The 7,181-nt window shown below is 49.7% G+C and overlaps 1 pseudogene across 1 annotated transcript; it reads left to right on the top strand.

The window, feature by feature from the left end:
* Positions 1–2,746: 2,746 nt before the first annotated feature.
* LOC103597256 lies at positions 2,747–6,403 on the top strand (annotated as a pseudogene). The gene is made up of 8 exons (XR_551094.1): positions 2,747–2,848; positions 3,127–3,589; positions 3,730–4,053; positions 4,679–4,953; positions 5,069–5,173; positions 5,577–5,606; positions 5,748–5,795; positions 5,950–6,403. The product of XR_551094.1 is annotated as an HLA class I histocompatibility antigen, A-74 alpha chain-like (transcript).
* Positions 6,404–7,181: the final 778 nt, after the last annotated feature.

The following is a 7,181-nucleotide window of genomic DNA, read 5'->3' as shown; positions in this document are numbered from 1 at the left end:
TTCACTCCGCAACTGTAAAAACTTAATGCATATTTTCATCTACGTAGAGGCAATGAGGGAAAAGGGTCCAAGGGTGAAGAGAAATAGAATTGTATGTTTGAATTTGGGAGAAAGCTGGGGGTGAGGAATGGAGGTGCCCAAGAGGGAAAGAGTTCTTAGGTTTAAATCTGTTGCTTAAAATTTTAAAAATTTGTCTAAAAGTCTTACGGGGTATTTTATATATGTTGTCTTCAATAAATCTGTTTGTTGGGCTAAGTGCAGACTTAGGTGCATCCTTATACTCACCAGGTTAAAGAAACAATAACGTCAAGAGTCCCAATGAAATATACACAAGATTAGCTCTGGTGATGGGCATTTTTGAAAATTATGTATACTCTAATTGTTAAATACATATTAATTAAACTTGCTCAGGTATGGTGTATTTTAGGGATATATCTAAGACCCACATAGACAAATCCATGGCTTTCATATGAAGATAATTTTAATTTACTTCAATCTATGAGTTACAATGTATCTTTTTCTGGGTGGAAGATTGAAAACGAAGAAAACTCCAGATATACACTGCCAAAAATGGTAACTACTAGCCTCATGGCTATTTATCTTTAAGTTAATTGAATAAAATTTTAATAATCCAACTGTTTAGTGCACTAGACACATTCTGATTGTTCAATAGCCAAATGTAACTGGTGGCTACCATACTGATTATTGCAGATATAAATTATTTTCTCTGGCATCAAATTTCCAGGGGGTGGGTTCTCTTCGAGAGGAGCCCAAGGGCAGAGCATTGTAAGCTTTGGGAAGCAGGGAGTTCAGCTCAGGGAAAGGAATTCTGGAAAATTAAAAAGCTAAGAAGAGGATGGGCCAGTTGAGAGACTCTCCAAGGCTTACTCATAACAGCAGTTCTCAAAGTGTAGTCTGTGGAACCTTGGAGTTGCTGAGACCCTTTCCCAGGATCCACAGCACAGAACTCTTTTTATCGTTTTAAGATATATATATATATATATATTTTTAAAGATGACTGGTAGGGGGATCTTAACCCTTGACTTGGTGTTGTCAGCACCACGCTCACCTAGTGAGCTAACTGACCATCCCTATATAGGGATCTGAACCCTTGGCCTTGGTGTTATCAGCACCGCACTCTCCCAAGTGAGCCATGGTCCAGCCCTACTAGGACATTATTTGCACTGAAGTAAAATTTAGCAAGAATGAAGGTGGCAAACTGCAAAGAGAGTTATTGTGTTCTTCACCACCTCTTCATGCAGAAGAAAAAATAAGTCAGTTTCACTTAAATATGTCCTAGCTGAACTATTAAAAGTATTAAGTTTATTAAATCTCCATTCTAGAGTTTACATTTTAAAAATATGTTATATGATTAAGTGGGAAATACACATAAAGCAATTCTACCACGTTCCAAACTAGGATGTTTGTGTAAATGACAATCATTCTGTGAGCTGTACTAACCTCTTTTTTACGGAATACCATTTTTACTTAAAACAATAAATGATAGAGTATCATTATTTAGACTTAGATATTTGGCCAATACTTTCTCAAAAAATGAATGTGAGCCCATCCCTCAAAAAAACCCATTGACAGTATTTTTGCCAATGATAAAATGTAAGCTCCCAAGAGAAAGTTAGAAGTTTGGAGGACTTGCATGCACCACCATCAGCATGACAACTTTCCAATACTTACAATGTTTTCTGGTGGGATTTGTGGTAATATTAACAAATATGATGTTTTGATAATTTGGAATTATCAATGTGTCAACACGGGGAGATCTATACAGCTTGGCGAAACATGAATTATTATTTTTTTAAATCATACATCAGCACAAGATCCATTCACTGTGCAACAAAGACCTATGGATTTTAATGTAACAGAATATGAAATATTCCACGAGTGTTTCAAGTTCCACTGCAAACAACCTTTAAGAATCTAATACATGTCATTTTAGTGTAGTATCAAAGATAAATCTGAAATTATCTGAAAACTGTATTAAAAATATTTCTTCTATATATTTTTGGGAGGCTGGGTTACGTTGTTGTTATTGCTGTTTTTGTTTTGTTTTGTTTTTTGTCATATACTTTAACCAAAATTACAGATTAAATACAGAAATAGATATGAAAATCCATTGGTCTCCTGAGACAGACAAGGAAAGGACTTGCAAAAATGTAAAATGTAAGGAGATTCGCTTTTCTAACTATAGTTTTATTTTGGAAGTAGTTATTTCTCATTTAAAAAAAAATTTTGTGGTTAAAATGAAACGGGTTATTAATGTTCTAAATGAATTAATATTTTTAAAACAGGTTTAATTTCTAATATGGTAAATACTGACAGATATAACCCACATAAAAAACTACCTTTGGGGTCCTCACTAATTCGAAAGAGCATACAGAGAGGCCGAAACGAAAATGTTCGAAAAGCGCTGACTTAGCTCCTGGGCCACCAGGATTCAGCGAGACCCTGTGACAGAGAACGAATCTGTGCAGAAGGACAGGGGTCAGGACAAGGTCCCAGGTCCCGGGTGAGGCTCTCAGGGTCTCAGGCCTGAGGGTGGGGTCAGGCAGGGAAGCCGAGCACCTGGGATCTCCATGTCCCCGGACTTTCACTTCTCCCTCTCACAACCTGTGTCGGGTCCTTCTGCCCGGACACTCGTGACATGGCCCCAGTCCTCACTCCCATTGCGTGTCCGGATTCTAGAGAAGCCAATCAGCGTCGCCAGTTACAAAGCCCCCACGGTCCCGCCGGGACTCAGATTCTCCCCCGACACCGAGGATGCGGGTCATGGCGCCCCGAACCCTCCTCCTGCTGCTCTCGGGGGCCCTGGTCCTGACCGAGACCCGGGCGGGTGAGTGCGGGGTCGGGATGGAAACGGCCTCTGCGGGGACAAGAGCGAGGGGACAGCCGGGCGGGGGCGCAGGACCCGGGGAAGCCGCGTCTCCGCCGCCCCCGGCCCAGACCGTTTCCCGCCTGGGCCACCCCCTGTCGCGTGAGTCGTGGTCCTTCCAAGTGCCGCCGCCCTTCTCCGTCTCCCGCGCCCCCTTGTTCCCCTCCGGCCCATCAGCCTGGGTCCCGGGGGTCCCGCAGGAGGAGGGTCGTTCCGGTCTCAGCCCCTGCCGTCCCCAGGCTCCCACTCCCTGCGGTATTTCTACACCGGCGTGTCCCCGCCCGGCCGCGGGGGGCCCCGCTTCATGGCCGTGGGCTACGTGGACGACACGCAGCTCGTGCGGTTCGACAGCGACGCCGCGAGTGCGAGGATGGAGCCGCGGGCGCCGTGGGTGGAGCAGGAGGGGCCGCAGTACTGGGAGCGGGAGACGCGGAACGTCAAGGACACCGCCGAGGCTCAGCGCGTGAACCTGCGGACCGCGCTCGGCGACGACAACCAGAGCCAGGCCGGTGCGTGACCCGGGCCGGTCACAGGTCACGACCCCCATCTTCCTCAGACGGGCCGGGGTCGTCCCGACACTCGGGTCCCAGATTCACCGTGAGGCTGCGGGTTCCGCCGAGACAATCGACCCGGGAAGAGCCCGGGCGGCTTTTACCTGGTTCCAAGTTCGGTTTAGAAATCGCGGCGCCGGGTCGGGCGGGGGCGGGGCTGGCGACGGGGGCGGGGTTGACCTCGGGAGCGGGACTGACCGCGGAGGCGGGGCTGACCTCGGGGGCGGGGCTGGCGACGGGGGCGGGGTTGACCTCGGGAGCGGGACTGACCGCGGAGGCGGGGCTGACCTCGGGGGCGGGGCTGGCGGCGGGGACGGGGCTGGCGGCGGGGGCGGGGCCAGGGTCTCACCCTCCAGAGGTTGTACGGCTGTGACGTGGGTCCTGACGGGCGCCTCCTCCGCGGGTACAGTCAATACGCCTACGACGGCGCCGATTACATCGTCCTGAACGGGGACCTGCGCTCCTGGCCCGCGGCGGACGCGGCGGCTCAGATCACACGGCGCAAGTGGGAGGCGGCCGGTGTGGCGGAGCAACGGAGGGCCTACCTGGAGGGCAGGTGCGTGGAGTGGCTCCGCAGACACCTGGAGAACGGGAAGGAGACGCTGCAGCGCGCAGGTGCGAGGGGCCGCGGGGCGGCTCCCATCTCCTGCACATTCCCCGATGGCCTCCCACATGGAGGGGAAGAAAATGGGACCGAGGCTAGAGTGTTGCCCTCCCCGTGGTCCAGAGGGGAAGAATCCTCACGGGTTTCCAGACCTGGTACAGACCGTGACTCTGAGGGCTGCCCTTCTCCCAAGACACTTAAGGGATGAGTCTCTCCAAGGCTGGAGGGGAAGACAGTCCCTGAAATACGGATCAGCGGTTCCCTTTGACCCCTGCGACAGCCTTGGGCACTATGACTTTCTCAGACCTTGTTCTCTGCCTCACACTCACTATGTTTGGAGGTCTGACCCGGCTTTTCTGACTCTTGGCCTCCTCCCAGGTCAGGACCAGAAGTCCCTATTCTGTCCCTCAGAGACCTGGAGCCTCCTACCTTGGAGTTCTGTCTTACCCTGTGTCTAGAGCTTTCCAAGGAATGAGACAGTATCCATATGTCTGTGTCCAGGCTGGTGTCTGGGTTTTGTGCTCCCTTCCCCAGCCCAACTGTCCTGTCCATTCTCACTGCAGTAACATGAGCGCTGCTTCAGTGGCCCATGGGAAGTAATGCAAAGTGTCTGAATTTCCTGATTTTTCTCCTCAGATCCCCCAAAGACACACGTGAGCCATCACGCCGTCACTGGCAGTGAGGCCACCCTCAGGTGCTGGGCCCTGGGTTTCTACCCTGCGGAAATCACACTGACCTGGCACAGAGATGGGGAGGACCAGACCCAGGACACAGAGTTTGTGGAGACCAGGCCTGCAGTGAATGGAACCTTCAGAAGTGGGCAGCTGTAGTGGTACCTTCTGGAAAGGAGCAGAGATACACGTGCCATGTGCAACACAAGGGGCTACCCAGGCCCCTCACTGTGAGATGGGGTAAGGACAAGAATGAAGGATCAAGTCTTTTCTCAGGAAAGTAGGAGGCATTCTGGAGACCTTCAGCAGAATCAGAGCTGAGGTCAGGGCCCCTCACCTTCCCTTCTTTTCCCAGAGCCACCTCCTCAGCCCACCATGCTTATTGTGGGAATCGTTGCTGGCCTGATTCTCCTTGGAGCTGTGATTGCAGGTGTTGTGATGCGGAGGAAAAAGAGCTCAGGTAGGGAAGGGTGATGGGTGTGGTCCAAGTTTTCTTGTCTCACTGGGGGGCTTCAAGTCCCAGGTAGAAGTGTGCCCTGCCTTGCTACTGGAATGTACCATCCACACACTCATGTGCTTACCCAGCCGGGGCCCTTTGTGCTGACACTTGCTCTGTTGTAAACACATGGACAAGGAAGACAGATTTATCACCATAATGGTTGTGGGGATGGGGACCAGGAATCAGAGGTCAGAGTGGAAGTTCTCTGCTGAGGACAGACATCCAGAAGGGCAGTTGGTCCAGTCCTTGAACATCTGCTATCCTTATGTCTCCTAATCCTGCTGAGGGTTCATGGTCACAGTTCTGGAAATTTCCCTAAGGTCCAAAACTACAGAATTCCACTAGGACCTCAGGATAGGGACAGGTGGAAAAGGGAGTTACAATCAGGCTGCCTGTAAGTATGATGGGGTGTGATCCCTGAAACCCTTGGGATAGTGTAGAAGAGAGCCCATGGGGAGCTCACCCACCCCATAATTCCTCCTTTAGTCACACCGTCTGTGGGCTCTGACCAGGTCCTGTTCTTATTCTACCCCAGGCAATGACAGTGCCCAGGGCTCTGATGTGTCTCTCACAGCTTGTAAAGGTGAGACCCTGGAAGGCCTGAAGTGGGAGAGAGAGTGGGGCAGAGGGACACGACTGGGGTATGGGGATTTGGACATTTTGAGCATGTGGTGGGCTGTTCAGAATGTCACCACTTACAGTGATTTATATACATTTATTATTATTTTGTTCTACAGTGTGAGACAGCTGCCTTGTGTGGGACTGAGTGATTCCACATGAATTCAACTCCCCCACAACACCACCACTGTGACTTCAAGAGCTCCTCCCTGGCTTCTCTTAATGCAACTGGCATCAGGATGCGTCTGTGTGTCTGTGCTCCTGTTAGCATAATGTGAGGAAATGGTGAGACTGGCCTATTCCTGAGCACCAAGACCCCTTCCCCACACTGACCTGTGTTCTCTTCCCTGATCAACTCTCCTGTTCCAGCAGAGGCAGGGCTGGGATGTCTCCATCCCTGTCTTAAATGTATGTTGCACTGAGCTACAACTTCTTACTTCCCTATTGAAAAGAATTATCTGGATATGAATTTGTTTGCAAATTCTTGCCATAGGGTGTGGTCAATGGGTTAATTAAAGGAGAAGAAGATTCTTAAAATTTGAGAGTAGAAATAAAACCTGAAAGCTTCCAGAATCTGCGTTTGCTGTGCTGAGTCTGTTGCAGGTGGGGGCAGGGGAAGGCTGTGAGGGGCCGAGCGTGGATGGGGCCTGTGCCCAGCTGGTGCTCAGTCCATTGTGGTCATTCCTCCGCTGGGTCATCTTCACTGCTCCTTTGTCCTTGTCCCTTCATTAAAACCTTGTCCCAGCAGGACCTGTGATCAGAGGGACTCAGACATTGCCCAGCTTTGACCTGTCTCCTAGACTGTGGGTAGCGAGGGTACCTGGGTCCTGCCCTCAGCCCCCACTTTTTATGTGCTTATATTTTGTGTCTTTCTGTAGAGGATTATGCCTGTTCTTGTGCTTGTGTACAAGTTCTGGTCTCTTTCTTCTCTGGGTGTCCCCATCCCTGAGAGCAGCAGGAGTCGTTTTTTCTGTTATTGTCCCCATAAGACCCAGGGAAGTCCTTGCACACAAGATTCTCTGTGGTATCAAGAGATGAATTTTCAGACTCTCTAGCTCTTGCTCTCCTTCTAAGGATGTTTCCTGGATTACATTTTTTATCTTTCCCCCAATCTTTTAAAAGGAACTAGTTTCTGGAATCATCAGAGGAGGGATCCCATAATTTCTCATCTTAGATAAATTCCTGTTGTTTCCATCCTCTGCTCACCTTCCTGCTGTTCTGTTCTCAGCTCTAAAAATCCCAGTGCTGGCTCCAGTCCAAACTCATATGTATATAAAGCAGAATCTAACATAGATTTGCATTTGGTTGGAAAATAGGGCCCGTATGCCTAGGCTCATTTTTCTGGAGAAAA

Source organism: Galeopterus variegatus, unplaced genomic scaffold, assembly GCF_000696425.1.
Source record: "Galeopterus variegatus unplaced genomic scaffold, G_variegatus-3.0.2 Scaffold2257, whole genome shotgun sequence".
In the NCBI taxonomy this organism is placed as follows: Eukaryota; Metazoa; Chordata; class Mammalia; order Dermoptera; family Cynocephalidae; genus Galeopterus; species Galeopterus variegatus.
This window is presented reverse-complemented; position numbering and strand designations above follow the sequence as displayed.